Source organism: Astyanax mexicanus, chromosome 1, assembly GCF_023375975.1.
Source record: "Astyanax mexicanus isolate ESR-SI-001 chromosome 1, AstMex3_surface, whole genome shotgun sequence".
NCBI lineage: Eukaryota > Metazoa > Chordata > Actinopteri > Characiformes > Acestrorhamphidae > Astyanax > Astyanax mexicanus.
In genome coordinates this window covers 124,709,086-124,729,464 of record NC_064408.1, presented here as the reverse complement: position 1 = coordinate 124,729,464, position 20,379 = coordinate 124,709,086, and the positions used below count along the sequence as shown (strand labels likewise).

The 20,379-nt window shown below is 35.2% G+C and overlaps 2 protein-coding genes and 1 long non-coding RNA gene across 4 annotated transcripts in view; 1 reads left to right on the top strand and 2 right to left on the bottom strand.

Annotated features, from left to right (window-relative positions):
- Nucleotides 1–1,722, top strand: part of LOC125784807 (uncharacterized) — a 189,483-nt gene extending 187,761 nt beyond the window's left edge. The window contains exon 2 of the long non-coding RNA XR_007427408.1: nt 1,645–1,722. This is a non-coding gene — a long non-coding RNA (uncharacterized LOC125784807). The remainder of the gene's footprint in view (nt 1–1,644) is intronic.
- The window catches only part of LOC125780488 (NACHT, LRR and PYD domains-containing protein 12-like), a 543,312-nt gene that overhangs the window by 154,344 nt on the left and 368,589 nt on the right, over nt 1–20,379 (bottom strand). The gene's annotated exons all lie outside the window — the stretch shown is intronic.
- nek11 (NIMA-related kinase 11) overlaps nt 1–20,379 on the bottom strand; it is a 144,096-nt gene that overhangs the window by 60,263 nt on the left and 63,454 nt on the right. The window lies entirely within an intron of this gene.

The window sequence follows — 20,379 nt, the reverse complement described above, 5'->3', positions numbered from 1 at the left end:
GAGATGCCCAGCAGGAAACGGAGGAAAAGATCCAGATGTCCATTCTTACTCTTTGAGGCTTTACTCACTGCTCCCTTCAGGATCTTATGCAGTGGGACATTTTGAAAAACTCTCAATGTTTTCTCGTCCTTGCTCAGGTAGCAGTGAAACACATAGAAAGCAGCCAGGAACTCCTGAAAGCTCAGATGTACAAAGCTGTAGACCTTCCTTTGATAAAGCACACATTCCTCCCTAAAGATCTCAGTGCATATCCCAGAATACACTGAGGCCTCAGTGAGATCAATACCGCACTCTCTCAGGTCCTCTTCATAGAACATCACGTTCCCCTTCATCAGCTGATTGAAAGCCAGTTCTGCCAGTTTCAGAAGCATGGCTCTGTTTGATTTCAGCAATTTCACTGAATCCAAGTTTAGATTCTCTTCATACTTCTCTTTCTTCATGTTGGTCTGAGTGATCAGAAAGTGGGAGTACATCTCAGTCAGTGTTTTAGGGATTTCTGTATTACTCTGTTTCATGATTCTCTGAAGCACAGTGGCTGAGATCCAGCAGAAGACCGGAATGTGGCACATGATGTGGAGACTCCTCACTGTCTTAATGTGGGAGATGATTTTCTGGGCTTGGTCTTCGTCACTGATTCTCTTCCTGAAGTATTCTTCCCTCTGTGGGTCATTAAACCCCTGAATTTCTGTCACACGGTTGATATACTGAGGAGGAATCTGATTGGCTGCTGCTGGTCGGGAGGTAACCCAGATGTGAGCAGAGGGCAGCAACTCTCCTTTGAGAAGGTTTGTCATTAACACACCCACTGATGATGTCGTGGTGATGTCAGACACTTTCTCACACTGTGAAAAATTCAGTGGAATTCTGCTTTCATCCAGACCATCAAAGATGAACACAACTTTGTGCTCATCACAAATCCTAGAGTCCAGGTCTTTGATCTCAGGATGAAAAGTGCAGAGAAGTGTGTAAAGACTGTACTGCTCATCTTTAATCAGGTTCAGCTCTCGGAATGGAAGCACAAACATGAAATCTACCTCCTGATTGGCTGTTCCCTCTGCCCAGTCCAGAATGAACTTCTGTACAGAGACTGTTTTTCCAATTCCAGCGATGCCTTTAGTCAGCACAGTTCTAAGCTCTTTTAGTCCTTTATCTTCTATCCTTTCATTTTGTCTGATGACATTAACCATCACAGCTGTATTGTTCACTCCTTCCATTTCTTCTTCAGGATCTTTTACAGGTCTAAAGATGTCTAAGCAGTTGATTGGAGTTTCCTGTAAGTATTTGTTTGAAGTTTTCTCCATCTTTATAACCTCATGTTCTTCATTAACCCCTTCACTCTCTCCCTCTATGATGTAGAGCTTTGTGTAAATCCTGTTCAGGAGGGTTCTGTTCTCTTGTGTTTTGATTCCCTCAAATAAGCTCTCGTACCTGTTCTTCATACAGGTTTTGTGTTTCTGTATGACACTGTGAAGAACATCATCCTCTAGTTTGTATGAATCCGGTTTTAGAGACTCCTCTGTGTGTGGATGTAGAGCAGGACGTGTTTTAGATCTCTTTCTGCAGAAGGAACAGGTGAAATCTTCAGATAGACCAGTTTCATCCCAGTATCTGTTGATGCACAGTCTGCAGAAACTGTGCCCACAGGTGATAGAGACTGGATCTGTAAGAAACTGCTCACACAGTCCACACCTGGACTGATCCTGCAGTAGATTACTGTTTCCCCTGTCAAGAGAGACCAAAGTGCCAGATATAAATATAAAAAGGAAATATTATGGATATTATAATTTAACATATGACATAACATTGTGCCCACTAAGTGTCTGTGTAAGTTTTCTGAGTCACACATGATTAAAATATCAAATTCATTAAGAAGATATTATCTAAAACAGAGAATGATGACTGGAAGAATAATCAGAATTCTTATATAAAACAAAATCATAAAACACAAGATATTTTATATTGTGTCTGGTCAATTTAAGTCTAGAAATAATAATGAGAATTATGTGAAGATGATCTGTGTAAAAACAATATTCTCCAAAGAAAGACTAAAAGCAATGTGCATATTTCTCCCTCTACATCCCATAATATCATTAAACTATGTGAGGAATCGGGAGGAAATCAATGTGGAAAGGGCAAGGGCACAAGCCTAAGCTAAACACCTGTGATCTCCGTCCCTCAGACGCACTGCACCAAGAACTGTAATTTAACAAGCTAATAGAACCACATGGACAAAAGATAACTTTAGAAGGTTTCAATTATAAATATCACTTAAATATTATCTGTACAAAACAGTAGATTTATGTTAACCATGTCAAGAAGTGGTTTCATCTTTTCTGAGCCAAACAAATCAGGATTCTAGACCTTTTTGGAGGAAATCGATGTCATGTGCTCCAGAACAAAGACGAAAAAGACTAAAAAGGATTGTTATCATTTTCATTGAGAGCTTCTTTGAGCTCTTTACCTTCCTAAATGAAAATACCACACCTGGAATCAGCTCCAGACCTTTTACCTGCTTAACTGTTGATGAATCAATGAGGGGAAACCCCATGCACCCAATAAAATACTAAAATAATATTTTTTTCTTCTTCACTTTTGTTGGTCCATCTCTTCTTCCATTATAGTATTAAACAGTGAAGTGGAAAATACTACATCACTTCTGCTCTGTAAAGTGTCTTGTGGTGGTGGTGATTTTATCATGTCTTACCTTTCCAATGTTACAGCATTACTGAATGTAGGAGGCATTCTCCTTAAGTTGTCACTCTTCATAGACACACAGCTGGGTTCTGGATGTTCTTCTCTATTACTGAATTTAGGGGGGTTAATCATCGAGTTGTGACTCTTCATAGACACACAGCTGGGTTCTGGATGTTCTTCTCTATTACTGAATTTAGGGGGGTTAATCATCGAGTTGTGACTCTTCATAGACACACAGCTGGGTTCTGGATGTTCTTCTCTATTACTGAATTTAGGGGGGTTAATCATAGAGTTGTCACTCTTCATAGACACACAGCTGGGTTCTGGATGTTCTTCTCTATTACTGAATTTAGGGGGGTTAATCATCGAGTTGTGACTCTTCATAGACACACAGCTGGGTTCTGGATGTTCTTCTCTATTACTGAATTTAGGGGGGTTAATCATCGAGTTGTGACTTTTCATAGATATACAGCTGGGTTCTGGAGGTTCTGCTTCATTCCTAAAGTTAGGAGGCCTAAACATAGAGTTGAGGCTCGAGGGAGTAAAGAGATAAGACAATAATTCAAATTAAGCACGCAATTTTCACATCTTTCTAAGGTAATTAGGAAACGCTGAGCTGTAATAAACAGAAAGGTCTTGGATAAACTACTAATATGTTGCATGCTATAACAGGAATATTGTAAATAATAGTAACCCCCATTTGTGAAACAAAAGCATACATCATACAATTGTAGACAAATATACTGGCAAATATTTATATTTATATATAAATAAATAAATACAGTACAGTGCAAAGGTTTTAGGCACCTAAACAAATTACACTAACTAATTTATCTTAGCAATACAATCTTTGCAAATAAACATAAATACAGTAAGAATTTCTCATCTTTATGTGAGTAGGTTGTATCTTGAGCCAAGCTGCAGAACAAAGTGTAATTCCAGATTTCTTCTGGATATGTTCAGTTCCGTCAGCAGCTCACCTGATTTAACATCAGTAAGATCTGATTCACGAAACCAGGTGTTGATCTGATGAGAACTAGAAATAGCTCTATTAAACTCAGATGAGGAGAGATTAGGGGACGTTTTAAGGAAAACTGCTGTAAAAACTCTGCTTTTTTGTAAAATTGATGTTTGTATTTATTGTAATCCTAGTGTTTTACCGAGCTAATAAACACTTACTGCCCAAATAAAAAGCTTTTTCTTTACATAAAATTCCCACAGGTGCCTAAAACATTTGCACAACACTGTATGTATATATATATAAAAGACGCTCTGAATTTTACAGGACAGGTGGCAACACTCTTTATAACATGGTCCACAACATGTGCTACAGTTTAACAACCCTGAAGGACAGATTCACTCTCAGGACCGTAGTTTACTGTGTGCAGTGATGTACCGTGATTCAGAGCTTCCTCCTCCACTGCTGAAGTTTAGAGGCTTCTGAATGGTCCAGACACTCTTCATAGAGACACCGCTGGACTCTGCTCTCTTCACCCTGAAAACAGTTCCATCATAACCAAAGTGCTGAGGAAGAATTTTCTTTCATAAAACCATCTGGATAGCATTTTTTTATTTTTCCTTCCACAAAGAAGCTTTAGATTGATGATCATGAGCAATTAGAGGAACAAAGACTTAAACAAGCAAACCAAAAAGAAATAGAATTTACTCCTCTGCAATATCTGAGATGGTACTTGGTGATAAAATCAAACACAAACCAAGAAGTGGATTTTTTAGCCTCAAATTCCTCTTTTGTTTGGTAGAGATGAGACACTGAGTTTGAGTTAAGTTTAACACCTTCTTCAGGGTTCATACTCCTTTTAAAGGGTAAAATTTAAGCACTTTCAAGGCCCATTTTCAAGTTTTTCCAGCACCTTTCAGCTGTGGTAAATGAATGATAACGGTGATATCTCAAAACTGCGATTCAGCGATATTCATTATATCGCAAAACTATTCTCTACACTTCACAGTGACTATGTTACTGAGAAAAAATACTATTAAATAAGTAAATAGCAGGAATTATGGATTTATTGGTGTTAGTTTCCCACAAGTTAAATACCAATGTTCTTCACCGTATGTTTACCCTATTCATTGTATTGAGCAGTTACTGTAATATGTCAAATTTGGGGGTGAGCTGAGAGCATTTATACATACATATACTCAAAATTATTGATCTGCTTTTTGTCACACTGCAAGAGATGGTATTATGTTTATAATAATAATAGCAGAAGGAGAAGAAATTTAATCAAATGTTTTATGATTCGAAATATATCACCTGTCTGTAGAGTTTGCTTGCTATCCAACTTGACTGGGTCAATAATGAAACTGAGGCACAAAAGATCACTAGGCAAATAACTTTCAATCATTTTTTTTTACTGAAAATGTAGAGGTCCCAGGTCCAGAAATTAAAAATGCCACCCAGGGCTTTGTACCAACCCCTGAGCGGCTCTGCTGCAGATAAAAAAGCCTGGGTTGGATTTTTACTTTCTGGACCTGGGTTACCCACCTGTAGTATTTTCCTGATAATTTTTTTTTTCCCGGGTGCATTGTACAATCTGGACGCAGTGTCATCGTTTGCTTGAGTGTAAAAAAGTAATAAAAATGTAATAAAAAAAATATATATATTTTTTACAGTTAAACATACACTAGGGTAGCACGGTTTGACAGGGTAGCAGAACTCGAAAGAATGCCTGCACTGTTAACACGGCGTCAGCGTCCTCCGATCTCCGGGGCTGTTTGCCCGGATTCAGTGCTTGAAACAAGCTGATCTCCGGGGCTTGTATCGCGGCTTCAGTGGCTGGAATGATTTGCTCGTTATTAACCCGGCTTTAGGCTTTTAGCATAGCTAAATCAGCTCGTTTCACGGCACTGAAGCGGACCAAAAAGCAGCTTGTTGGAGGACGGTGACACCGCATTAACAGTGCCCGGCTGGGTTTAGCCTAATAGTTTATTATACGTGTATTACTATTATAAAATTTTAACTAATATGACTATTATAACTATTTTAAAAAACACAGAGGTGCAAACAGAGCCGATTCCTCGTGAGCAAGTCCTCTTGGATTACGAGAAAGAACCGGACTTTTAGTCTTACATACGTGGAGGCACGAGCGAAGCCTTTTTTATTTTACGCTCTTCAATTTTTGTCTTTAAGTGAACTTATTTAGTCAGACAGTTATTTGTTGTAATGTAAATGCAGTTACAATTTCAAGCACTTTCTCCAAAATTCCAGCACTTTCCAGGCCTGGAAAACAGAACGTTAAAATTCAAGCATTTTCCAGGATTTCAAGCACCCGTACGAACCCTGCTTCTTCAATTAGGTGAAGAATTTAATTGATTCAAAATGTGCTTTACCAAAAAGCAAAGTAGAATATTAAAGATTTAAGTACTGGAGATGCATCAATTGATTGAAAACAGATGCCAAAAAACATTTTGGTGTTCAGTCAAATAAATGTAAAGACTATGACATTCAGACATGCTCTGCTGGTTTGTCTGAGGTTAAAAATAGCTTTTCTTTAAAGAGCAAGACAAAATATCTTGATGCAAAAAGTGAAAATTACTGGAATTTTAGACTGGATACAATACAATTCCAATACCAATATGAACAGTATTAAGGTCCTTTGTGAAAGTAAACATGAACTGATAGAACTGGGTGATATGGTAAAAAAATATTTTCAATACTATAAGAACATTTACCACAATACCATTAAAGAAATTGATATTTTGTTTCAGCTCTTCTAGAAACCTGTGTAAAATTCAGTATTTTGTATTCAGCCTTTGATCTAAAATGACACTTTTTCATTTTTGGTCATACACTCCTACTAACTATTCATGGACTACTGAAGTCACTAACTTTGAATCAGAGGATCCTCCTCCATCACTGGAGTTATGAGGCTCCATCATGGAGGCGCTTCAATGAACATGCAGATCCCTGTGAACAGATTAACAATAACATATGATCAGGTTTTTTTTTGGTCAAAGTTTTTTTATTGTGTTTTATAGAAAGTACAACATATAACCCACCACCCCACCCTCACAATACCAGACATAACATTTACATAAATCCAGACATACTTATAAGAATATACATACATACATACATATGTATATAAATATACACATACATAAGCATATGAGTAAATTAGGTTGTTATACTAATTATACAAATAAATTATAGAATTATTAATGACATAAATTATAGAAAATATTAAATTGACACAGTGTCAGGATCCAAATCCTCAACAAAGGCCAGAAAAGGTTGCCAAAGAGTATAAAACTTCCCAGTGGTTCCTCTCGTAGTATATCTAATCTTTTCCAATTTAAGATGATACATGATTTCTCTGATCCAATGACTGTAAGATGGTGGATTAGCATCTTTCCATTTAAAGAGAATTAATCTTCTAGCAAGAAGAGAACAAAAAGCAAACACATTTATATCCCGTCTACTGAGAGAGCTGTCTAACGGTGCTACACCAAACAATGCTATGAGTGGTGATGGCTCTACGATTTCCCCGGAGACCTTTGAAAAAGTCTCAAAAATGGAATTCCAAAAGTTATATAGTTTAGAGCACGTCCAAAACATATGCAAGAGGGAAGCGGGTGCCAACCCACATCTATCACATGTAGGGTCTAAATCAGCATTGACCTTTGAAAGTCTAACTTTGGACCAGTGTAAACGATGCACGATCTTAAACTGAATAACAGCATGTTTTGCACATATAGAAGATGAGAAAATTCCTTTTAATATTTTTTGCCAAGTTTTATCCAGTATTGTTTTACCCAGATCAGTTTCCCATTTATTTTTAAGAGTTTCCAGTGAAGTAGAATCATGTGAATTAAGTAGTTCATAAATTACACTAATAGTTTGCTTACTTACAAATTTATATTTAAAGATTGACTCTAACAGAGAGGTCGATGGAGATAATGGAAAGCAATCCAGGTTTGAAGATACAAAATTGCGAAGCTGTAAATATCTATAAAAATGTGATCTAGGAATATTTTATTTCTGTGTTAGCTGTTCAAATGAGGCAAAAATACCATCTATATAAAGATCAGACAATGAGACAACACCCTTTCTAGCCCAAATAGAAAAGGCATCATCCATTATTGATGGGCGAAACATATAGTTCTTTGCGATTGGTGCTGTCTGTGATAGCCCCCTTAGGGAGAAGGACCTCCTGAACTGGTTCCAGATTTTGACTGAGCATACGACCACAGGGTTTGAGCTAAAGTTGGTAATAGGTTGTGTAAATGGTAATTTGGAGCATAATAATGCAGCTAGAGAAGTGGAGCCAACCGATGATTCCTCCAAGGTTGTCCACACAGGAGTGATGTACCCATTCCTCATCCAGTACAACAATGCCCTTATATTCGCTGCCCAGTAGTAGAAAAGAAAGTTTGGAAGTGCCAGACCACCATCATTTCGACCTCTCTGCAGTGTTTTTCTCTTTATTCTAGGTTTTTTATTATTCCAAATAAAGGTCAATATTAAATTATTTAGTTTAAGGAAAAATGATTTATTTAAGAAAACTGGAAGAGACTGAAATATATACAAGAATTTTGGTAAGACAGTCATTTTTACTGTATTAATTCGGCCAATCAGAGAAAGTGGCAGGGGGCCCACCGCACAATGTCTTTTTTCAGTTGGGATAATAGTGGTTGAAAATTACTGGTATATAGATCATTATAATCATGTGTAATCCAGATTCCAAGGTATTTAAACTTTTTAGGGCAAATTTTAAATGGAAAAGTAGTCAATGACACCATACAGTGTCCAGTACCTACAGGCATTAGTTCACTTTTCAGAAAGTTGATTTTATAGCCAGAGATTTTTCCGAATTCTTTAAGTAACATCATTAACTTTGGTATGCTGGAGTGGGGAATATGATCAGGTTTAAATAACATTATTAAAAATATATAATAATGCAAAACTGTTGTAAGACTTTTACTGACAGTTAATACATGCATTTTGAAATTATATTAAGCACTAGAAATAATAAATAATATTTCTTTAAATAAACTAATTGCCCCAAGGCCCGTTTGCACCTCCTGCTGGTAAAACAGCGCTACTACATATGACCACACCTTTCACAGAAATGGCGTTTTTACCCTGTTTAAATAAATATATTTCCTTTTTTACTATAAGTTTATTTTGGAGCATGTACTTTTATACTTTTATCAGAGAAACAAAAATATTGATTTAATTATTTAGATTTTCTTATTAAAATTGTTGTACTTTTTCTTTATTTTTTACTTACTATTAATACTAAATATCTTATTGTACATGTATTTTTGATATTGAGTTACAAATCTGATAAAAATTCTTATATTTTTTTATATGTCAGTTAAGGGTGGGCCATATCATATCATATGCAATAATACAATTTTATTTTCATTTTATTGCAGTAGTGTATTTGTCATACCTGACTGGGATCAGGCAGAGAAGGAAAAGGGAGACACTGCTGGGATGGGATACGAAGCAGTTGTGTTTATTCAGAAACACAGGAAAAATGATAAAACTCAAAAATGGAAAACAAATGAAAACAAGGAATATGCAACAATAACTATACGGGGAAAAAACTAGAAACAAACTCAGAAACTGACAAATAAGATTGGACTGGGCAAAGTAAAGAAAATGCTGAAAAAACGGGAAAAACGAAAAACAGCCAAAACAATAAAACCAGGAAGTGGCCAAAACAATAAGACCAGCGCGTAGCGCGGTACAGCGGGGAAAACGGGACAACTAGGCTAACAAACGAGAACAAAAAACTACTAAGCAGAGCTTAGGGAAAACGGCTAGACTGAGAAAAAATAAAACTGGGCAAATAAACAAAATAAGAAAATATAACAGAAAATACTTAGGCAACGGGGAATCCGGGGAAACGGGAAGACAGGACCGTCAGGGAGAACGCTTTGTACAGACAGCTAACAGGCTGGAACCGCAGGGAAACACAGACCATGATAGTGACCAATACTCGGCGAAGAGTGGAGGAGAGCAGTGTGCTTTTAAGCTGCTCTCCGCAGCTGAAGCCAGTCTGCGATCAGGGCTGAGCAGCCGTGTGTGTGTGTGCTCAGAAGGAGCGGATGTCCTTATATGGGCATAGTGTTCTCAGAGAGTGCCGGAGGGGGGGCGCGGTTGCTCAGGCCTGACAGTATTCTTGAAATATTTTTTTTTAATTCAGTGTTTTGTCAAAACACCAAGAATATCGTTATCCCGAAAATACTAGAAATATTGTGATATTTTATATTTCATATCACCCACCCCTAGCAGCTACAATATAACAATACTGTAATTTTTAATATGTGGTATAAAATCGTTTTGAATATAATGATATTTACAATATATTGCCCAGCCCAAAATTACACATGCTGACAAACATTAAAATGATTTTAATAAACAAATATCACTATATGTTTATATTTTAGTTTTTTTCAGCATGTTTACATACCGATACTGTTCTGTATCTGCCCCGATTTAGGCCTGATCTAGACCTGTTTTAGGTTTTCACTTTCTGATTTTTTTCTAAAACAACAGTACTGTATCTGACATTTCTGATCTGATACTTCATTCATGTTCTCGTGCTGTGTTCTCTAGGAGATGTTTAACTCTAATTACCCTACAGGTTGGGTTTTCTACTCAAAATATTGGAAAAGCCTTCTGTTCAACCCAGAATTCAGAATCACACTACTACCAACATCCTCTATGAGCAGTAGTAAAAGCAGAAGTTAAGGTGGATTGGAAAACACTGGGAAAAAGTTGTAGATCATACATTTACTACGTTGATTTTTTTTAGTTAGTCTAACAGGCTTTAGTAACTTTAAGAATATATAATGTGTTACTAACTTTAACATGTAAGCATAAATGATAAATTATAAATGATAAATGATACTCAAAGCAGCTGTAATGAACTCAGATGTCCTTAGATAACTGGTGTTTTTTGGAAATTGTATGAAATACTGAACACTTACATGAATATTTAAGTTGTCCACTCGGTTGTGAGGTTTGGCCTAGTTCTGAAATCCGACATCTGAGGCAAATAAACTTAAAATTAAATTAGTTTAAATTACAGGTCAATATTTTACATTCTGATTGTTTCCTGAACTTACCCAGTGAGAATAAACCGCTGTAGAATCGTGTTGGTTGACTTTAGATCGTTTTTTCCTAAACTGCGTCACTCTTTCTTAACTCTTCTGTAAAGGAGGATCAACTTACTTTCGTTTTCTCTCTCTCTGCTTACGAATCTCTGTCCCGCCCCCTCTGTCTCTCACAGCCAATAGACAGTGAGTGGGCGGAGCCTCTGTCAGGTTTTTCGCAGCAGCCAGCCAGTTAAACCTCACAATATGATGTAATGTTTGTATATTCATGAATCTGTAAAGACACAGGCAGGAAAGGTGAAACATGATCAGCAGAGCAGGCTGGTGATTGGCTGGGTAACAGTCAGAGTTTGGGGGTGGAGGTTCTGATATTTCTGCTGTGGGATGAATGAGGTTGTGGGTGGATTTTTGTAGCTGGTAAATGTCCTGTATTTTATCACTGTAGTACAATATAATGTTTTTTTTTCTAAAATCCAGTTACTTTTAACTTAATCTTTCTTTATACCAGCAAAAGATTAATAAAAGTATTTAGTTGATAGTGGCAAAACTTTTGTCAATTTCAGCATAAATACACTTTGTGTACAGAAAGTTTTTAATTTAATTATTGCAGTGTTCAAATACTGACCTGTAAGTATTTATCTGCGTGTCCACAAAAACAGATATCATGTGTTTTAGGAATATTTCAACCACCAAATGTGTTTTTGTGTAACTTTATATTTTATATTAAATAGAGTATGACTTGGATTCTTTTTTTTTTTTTTGTTAACCACACAATTTGTTAGATATTTTGTAATGTCCAATGCTTTAACTGCAAAACAATATTTGTGCATATTAGGTATATAGTCCCTGCAGGAGGGAAAAATACATAATCAACTCCCTAAAGGCATTTTTGGTATGTGCAATACTTTACAATACAGTACAGTACAGTGAGCAATACAATAAGAATAGATGTGAAATCAAATAGTGGCACATTCAGATTTGATCCACTGTAAAAAGAATCTAATCTAATACATATTTTTATATTTTATATTTAAATTTAAATTTAAATTTTATATATTTTTTATATTTTTTGAAACACAGGCAGTGGGCTACTCTAAAAAAGTAATTGTTGAATTAAATTACATGATTCTTTTATTTTAATAATTGGCATTTGGCTATTATTTAGGTAAACTAATGATTATTTTGGTAGTTGAATAATCTCATGATTATTTATTCGAATAATCAATTAGTCATCAATTATTTCTGCCAGGTCCTAAATATCTGAAACAACAGCAACATGAGATTATTATTGAGATTAAATTAGATTAATAATAATAATGATAATAATAATTATTCTTATTGTAAAATTAAATATTATTATTGTAATAATAATAATAATAATAATAATAATAATAATAATAATAATAATTATGTGCAGTGGACAAATGTTACGAATTTTATTATAATAAAATGTTTACCTTATTAGTTATGAAGTGGTCTGTAAATAACTTTAAGCTGCACTTATGTATGAATGGTGTTCTACCAAAATATATATAATAATTAATATAATTATTTAAATTATACTAGATTAATATTTTACAGCTTTATTTGCATAAGTCATGCTCTCTTACACAATACTGTACTGCACTCTATTCTACATACTAATTACAGTACTGGCACTTTATTGCTGTGGACACTCGACTCCCTCATCCATGGGCGTGGTAGTGGGGAAAAGAGTAGGGAGAGGGGCCCATGTAAATCCTGATTTCTTTTTGTATACTGGCATGGATAGAGGCAAAGAATTTGCTGCTACGCCCCTGCCCTCATCCATATCTGTACATGGTACATTCAGGACTGCATACATTTGAGTTTTCAGCTACAGCTGATTGCATTATTAAAATAAAATAACACATAAATAAAAAATGAGAAAAGGTAAGTGTTTCCACAGCTTATATACATATACACACAAGTATACAAAGATAGAATATAGAAAAATAGAATGCAATAAAATAAAATGGAATAAGATTAAATAAAATATAAAATTGAATAATACCAGGATAAAATATAGCAACACTATTTAAACAGATAAACTTTAAGGTAGTAAACTATTTTCTTACATCTTTGTGTACTTGTGAGTATCTGTATATAAGCTGCAGGAACTCTTACATTTTCCTTTAGGGTTTTTATTTAAACATTATTTTATTTTATTAATGTAATCAGATGTAGCTGAAAACCTACATGTATGCTGTCCACCTGAGTGTACATTTTGAAAATCTATTGCATTTAAAATAGTTACGTTTTTATAAAAAAAATTATACAATTTATAAAAATAGTTTTTAAAAGCCTGAAAGGGTTATTTAAATAGTTTGGGTAAAAAATCCTGAGTTAATTCTCTATAATTCATGCAGGTCAGGGTTAATACTGGAGAATTACAGACTCACTGAGTTTCATACCACAGTCATACCTGAGGTAAAAGAAAGTAATAGAAACAAATATCCCTTTAAAACACCTTTAAAATCAGGTCTAAAGTGTGAATACAGTGTAAAACTGTGTTTATAAAGCCTCAGGTGTAAATCTAATGAATGATACACTGATACACTGCAGTTATCAGTTTAACAGAAAGTGTTAAATCTGATATTAAATTAGCATGTTAGCTTTAAATGTATGTTTTATTCTATTTTATTCTACTTTTATTTTAAGTCATGAGGAAAAAAAATGAAATCCTGGAATTACCACATTTTATTACTTATTTTATTCAATTTCATATTTTATTTGCTTTTATTCTACTTTTAGTTTATGCCTGAGGTAAAATAATGAAATCCTGGTATGAGCACGTAATATTTTTATTTGATTTAATTTTACATTTTATTTTATTCTACTTTTATGTAAAGTCAGAACAGGTAAAAGAATAAAATCCTGGAATTAGCACATTATATGATTTATTTTATTCAATTTTTGATTTTGTTTGATTTTATTCTACTTTTCTTTTAACGTATGCCTGAGGTAAAAGAATAGGCTAAAATCCTGGAATTAGCACATTATATTTCTTTTTTTCAATTTAAAATTTTGTTTGATTTTACTATACCTTAATTTTAGGCAGGCCTAAGATAAAAGACTGAAATCCTGGAATTAGCACGTTATATTTCTTATTTTATTAAATTTAATATTTTATGTAGTTTTATTCTACTTTTATTTTAAGTTATGCCTCAGGTAAAAAAAAACGAAATCCTACAATTAGCACATTACATTTCTTATTGTATTTAATTCTATGTTTTTGATTTTATTCTACTTTTATTTTACAGTTTTTCTCAATTGGTTTGGCTCATTTCTTGAAACTGAGATGACATTCCTATAACTAAAAGGTAAATTGGCCAAACAGACTTACAGTTCTTCACAACACTTCAGATAACCAGCAAAATGTCATATGTCTCCCAAAACGTTCATTCTTGCTTCAAAATGAAGTCTTTCTCCCATATAAATAGTCAGTACCATAAAAATGGCATAGATCCTTCTCAATTGCTTTGGCACATTTTCATTAATTTGTCCATCTGTCAAAATAAACTGGACGGTGCAGCAAAACTACATGGATCCTCATCACATGCTCATATCGCTCCAAAAACAGTTTACCCATGAGTCAAAACTGATTTCCTTTCTCACACAAATCATCAGTGCCCCCAAAATGCATTGTCCCTTTGGCATTGTGTAAGTACTGCAAGTCAAAATGCTTAGATGTTTTGTTTTTTTGGCAGAGGTCTAGCTAAAGGAATACAATGTTCACACCACACACACTGCACTCTTTCTGCTAAGGAAATTGTAACTATTTTTATTTACAAGTACATTTTTACACATTACTGTAGGTAGAAAGAAAAGAAAATACTAAGGAAAATGTATCAAATATACTATATATACAAATTACAAAAACCTGCAAAAACAAAACAAAATACATTACAGTAGGTAAAAAAATAGTCAAGCATCACAAATGCAATACAGTAACATTCTGACTACTCTGTGTCACTCCCCTCTCTCCATCACCTTCCTGGCCATGCATCTGCTGCAGTCTGTTTGGCCATAAATTCTCATCAACATTGCATCTGATATGTTCTTTAGCAATGCACTGTGGGAAGAATGCCTGAGCCATCCTCTACACTGATCGCCACAGGACTATATAATCATTATATCATCACAGGACTATATCATCGTTATATAATCACAGGACTAGCATCAAAGAACTAGCACCAGGCCAAGATGTATACAGTGGATAGAAAAAGTCTACACACCCCTGTTCAAATGGTAGGTTTTTGTGATGTAAAAAAAATTACAATAAGACAAATAATTTCTACCTATAATGTGACCTATAACCTGTACAATGCAATTGAAAAACAAACAGAAATCTTTCAGGGAGGTGAAGTAAAAATAAACAACTGAGATCTTGAGGTTGCATAAGTGTGCACACCCTTTTATAACTAGGGGTGTTGCTGTGTTCAAATTTAATCAATAACCTTCGAACTCACTTTAAATTGGAGTCAGCACACACCTGTCAACAATTAAAGTGCCTCTGATCAACTCCAAGTAAAGTTTAACTGTTCTAGTAGGCTTGTCCTGATATTTTTGTAGCCACATCTTTCAGCACAAGCCATGGTCCACAAAGAGATGCCAGAGCATCAGAGGTATCTCATTATTCATAGATATCAGTCAAGTGAAGGCTACAAAAGTCATTAAATATACCATGGAACACTTTGAAGACTGTCATCATCAAGTGGAGAAAACATGGCACAACAAGACATTACCAAGAACAAGACATTTGACAAAAATTGATGATAAGACAAGAGGAAAATTGGTCAAGGAGGCTGCCAAGAGGCCGACAGCAGCACTGAAGGAGCTGCAAGAATTTCTGGCAAGTACTGGCTGTGTAGTACATGTGACAACAATCTGCCGACTTCTTCATATGTCTGTGCAAAACAAACATCCAGAAAACATCTAAGCTCTACTTAATTTTCCAAAAATTCATCTGATATCTACCAAACGCATGTGGGAAAATGTGTTATGGTTTAATGAAACCAAGGTTAAACGTTTTGGACATAATTCCAAAAGGTATATTAGGCGCAAAAGCAACACTGCTCGTCACCAAAAGAACAGCATACCTACAGTGAAGCATGGTGGTGGCAGCATCATACTTTGGGGCTGTTTTTCTTCAGCTGGAACTGGGGCTTTATTCAGGGTGGACGGAATTTTGAACCGTTCCAAATACCAGTCAGTATTGGCAAAAACCTTCAGCCTCTGGTAGAAAACTGAAGATGAAAAGGAACTTCATCTTTCAGCACAACAATGACACAAAGGACACATCTAAATCAACAAAAGAATGGCTTCAGCAGTATAAGATTAAGGCTTTGGAATGGCCCAGCCTGAATCCAGACCTGAATCCCATTGAACATCTGTGGGGTAATCTGAAGAGGGCTGGGCACAGAAGATGCCCTCACATTTTGTCAGATTTTGAGCAGTTATGCAAAGAAGAGTGGGCAAATTTTGCCACATCAAGATGTGTCACGCTGATAGGTTCCTACCCAAAAAGACTGAGTGCTGTAATAAATGCAAAAGATGTTGCAACAAAGTATTAGTTATATGTATTTAACCAGGTGATTTTAAGTTTTTTGTTTTATATTTTTTCGCTGTAAAGATTTATGTTTGTTTTTCAATTGCATTGTACAGGTCATAGGTCACATTAAATGTGAAAAAAGTTATGAAATTATTTGTCTTGCTTTAATTGTTTTACAACACAAAAACCTGGCATTTGAACAGGGGTGTGTAGACTTTTTATATCCACTGTATATAGAGCAATGCCAGCATTCAAAATAATAGACAACAAACTGATGGATTGGTCACCAGTAATGTGGGACACTCATTTTCGTCAAAACCTGCTTTCACCTGTTACCTACTCACCTGATTGTAATGAATTTATGAAATGTTCCAAAATATGTGTTCTGCATTGTATTACAATTTCTTAATTCATTTTGAGAATTGAGCAGACTATTCTGCAGATGATGACTTATATGATGAAATTGTGCTGACATGTTTTGAAGAGAACAACCATTACACTGAGAACTAACCAATTAAGATAGATCAACAAGATGCATTCTTTTGGAAAATGTACTAAATGTAGGATTATGTGTTAAGTGTAGGCTACTTGTACATAACCATTTGCAAAGATGTACTAAGTGCTTGAGACGTGTACAAAGCATTTGAAATGTGATGAAAGCAATGAGAAATGCCATTCTGTTATGAGAAACTGCAAGTGAGTTTGGGAATTTGTCCATGTTATTTTAAGAATGTCATCTCAGTTTCAAGAAATGAGCCAAACCAATGGAGAAAAACTGTAAAACAGCTAATCATGTGACTATTTATTTGCCATAGGGACAGTGTTCAGAACTAGGAGCTTGGAATGCAGTGTTTTCCTTTCTGCAAAAACAACATTTTTAATTTTGAACAAAAATGTCTATTTTGGTCTCACCATGCAGAAAACATTCTTCCAGTAGCCTTCTGGTCTGTCCATGTGATCTTTAGCAAACTGCAGACAAGCAGCAATGATCTTTTTTTGTTTTTGGAGATCAGTGGCTTTCTCCTTGCAACCCTGCCATGCACACCACTGTTGTTCAGTGTTCTCCTGATGGTGGACTCATGAACATCAACATTAGCCAATGTGAGAAAGGCCTTCAGTTGCTTAGAAGTTACCCTGGAGTTCTTTGAGACCTCATCGACTATTATACACCTTCCTCTTGGAGTGATATTTGTTGGTCGACCACTCCTGGGGAGGGTAACTGTGGTCTTGAATGAACTCTGTTTGTACACTGTAATCTTAAATCTCATAACTAACACTCAATCTCTAACATGTCCCCTTTTCTCGCTCTCTGTTTGCCAGGAAAACAACACTATACTAATATTTTGTTTTCCCTCTAAAAATACAGGGAAATACCAGCATTTGTATTTAAAATAAATACATAAATAAATAAAATTATCACTTTAAATATGATTAATCACAGAATATTTTGTGATTATAGTAATACAATTATTTTTAAGCAATTGATATGACTATTATCATTATTATTACGTTCACTCATTTAGTTACATTAAAATATCAATATTGAAACATTTTTAACTGATTGACACTCCTAGTTAAAATACCATTTTAATATATAATTAAATTAATTAACAAATTAATTTACCCATAGCAATGTAGATAAGCTATTTAAACTATTTCAGTTATTACAAATTAACAACGTTTAAAAAGATATATTTTTAGCTGTACAATTTAAAAATAAATAAAAAACAAGTGTTGATGTTAATGTTTTTATTTATTATTTTTGTATTAACACATTCTCAGCTGAAAAACTGACAGTTTTCAAAAACTTTAGTTTGATCAAAGATCAAAACAAATAAAAAATGAAGAAATATATTTTTATAATATGTTTAAGAAACTTATTAACAAATATTATTATTATCATCAGACATGGAATTTACCACAAATTACAAAATGATGATAGTAAAACTTGTGCACTTGTGCTGTCACACAAAATCATAAACAAAAAAAAAATGTATTAAAGTAAAGCAGAGATATTAGGGAAATAAAATATTGATGATACAGGCATTAAACAATGTGAAAGTAATCAGTTTGAGAATTGAGAAAATAGATTAGAAATTATTTATACAGATTTTGCTTCTAATACCTCTTTACCTCCCAACACACACACACACACACACACACACACACACTCCCTGTTATAGACAGGGTTATTCTATTTTGCACAGACGCACTGAGGAGCCAAAATAATTAACCCCAATCCCTGCATAGAGGGGCTGAGTGAAGGTGGTGTAGAATGTGTGTAAGTGTGTGAGAGTGTGTGAGGGTGTATCAGTGGAGACTCTGTAGAAGGACAGAGTGCCGGCGGGACAGTCCACATACACTCCTACTCTCCTACAGCCGGAGGGAGGAGTGGGGAGAGTAGCGATGTTATTATTGTGATGAACAGTGTAATCAATTTCAGCGCAGTGCAGACTCCAGGAGTTTATATTCCGTCCAAACTCACAGCCTGATCCAGATCCTTTCCTGCTGATGGTTTTATAACTCAGAGCTACATCAGCTTCTCCTTCTTCACTCCACTCAGCCTCCCAGTAACAGCGCCCAGTAACTCTTTCTCGACTCAGAACCTGCGACCACCAATCAAACCTCTCTGGATGATCAGGATACGCCTGCAGCTCCTCTCCCCATCCACACTCCACCCTCCTGTTCTCCTCACTCAGAGAGAGTCGAGGGTTTACTGTGTTTGGATCCAGTGTGAAATCACAGCCGTCTGAAAACAAGAACACACATTACACACACTGCACTGATACAGAGAGTGATTGTGTGTGTGTGTGTGATTGTGTGTGTATGTATTTGTGTGTGTGTGTGATTGTGTGTGTGTATGTTTTTGTGAGTGTGTGTTTTTGTGTGTATGCTTGTGTGCGTTTATGTGAGTGTGTATGTTTGTGTGAAAGTAATTGTGTGTTTATGTGAGTGCATGTTTTTGTGTGTGTGTGAGTGTTTGTATAAGTGTATGTTTGTGTGTTTGTTTCTTTATGTAAGTGTGTGTGTGTGTGTGTGAGTGTGTGTTTGTGTGAATGGGTGTTTGTGTGAGTGTATGTTTTTGTGAGTGTGTGTGTTTCAGTGGATATATAAGTTAGTGGATGTTTGTTTGAGTATGTGTTTTTATGTGAGTTTGCTTGTGTGTGTGTAAGTGAATGTATATGTGTGTTTATAGAAGTCTATGTGTGTATGTGTGAGTGTGTGTGTGTGTGAGTGTGTATATGTATGTGTGTGTGTGTTTGTGTGTGTGTGTGTACTTACATTTCTTCAGTCCTGGTTTCATTCTGATTGCCCCTCCAGATTCCATTCTACACACACACACAGAAAACAGTTCTATCTCTAGTTCTATCTCTATTTACCCTCCTCCCAATTTATTTTTTGTAATAATTCCCAGTTTTTTACATTTGGGCCATTTAAATGTTTCAAATAATTTAATGTAAATATAAGACAAATATACAAAAATTAGAATACCTTTACCACTGGAACACAAAATTTGTTTGGTAAGCTCATTGACCCTAGACCTACGTACACAGGTGAATACAATTATAAGAAAGGGTTAAGGAGCCAATTGCAAGTTTTTCTCCTGAAGAGTGGCAACATGGGAGCCTCAAAACACAACTCAAGTCAAATAACCTGAAAACAAAGATTGTTTTACTTCATGGTTCGGAGGAAGGATACAAAAAGCTATCTCAAAGATTTCAGCTTTCAGTTTCCACTGTGAGGAACATATTGAGGAAATGGAAGACCACAGGTACAGTTCTAGTTAAGGTCCAAAGTGGCAGACCAAAAAAAAACTCAGATTAGCAATTTCAGAGTAAAGCTAAATTACTGTTTTTACTGAGAACACAGCGTAAATAGTGTGTTTAAACCCAGCTTTTGTTTCTCATTATTTATTTTCATGAGCTTCATGCAGGAGATGGAGAGAGTGTGCCTGTCTGTATGTGTACCTGTGTGCTATCAAGTCAAGTCAAGTCAAGTAGTTTACAAGTATAAGCAGTAGTGCA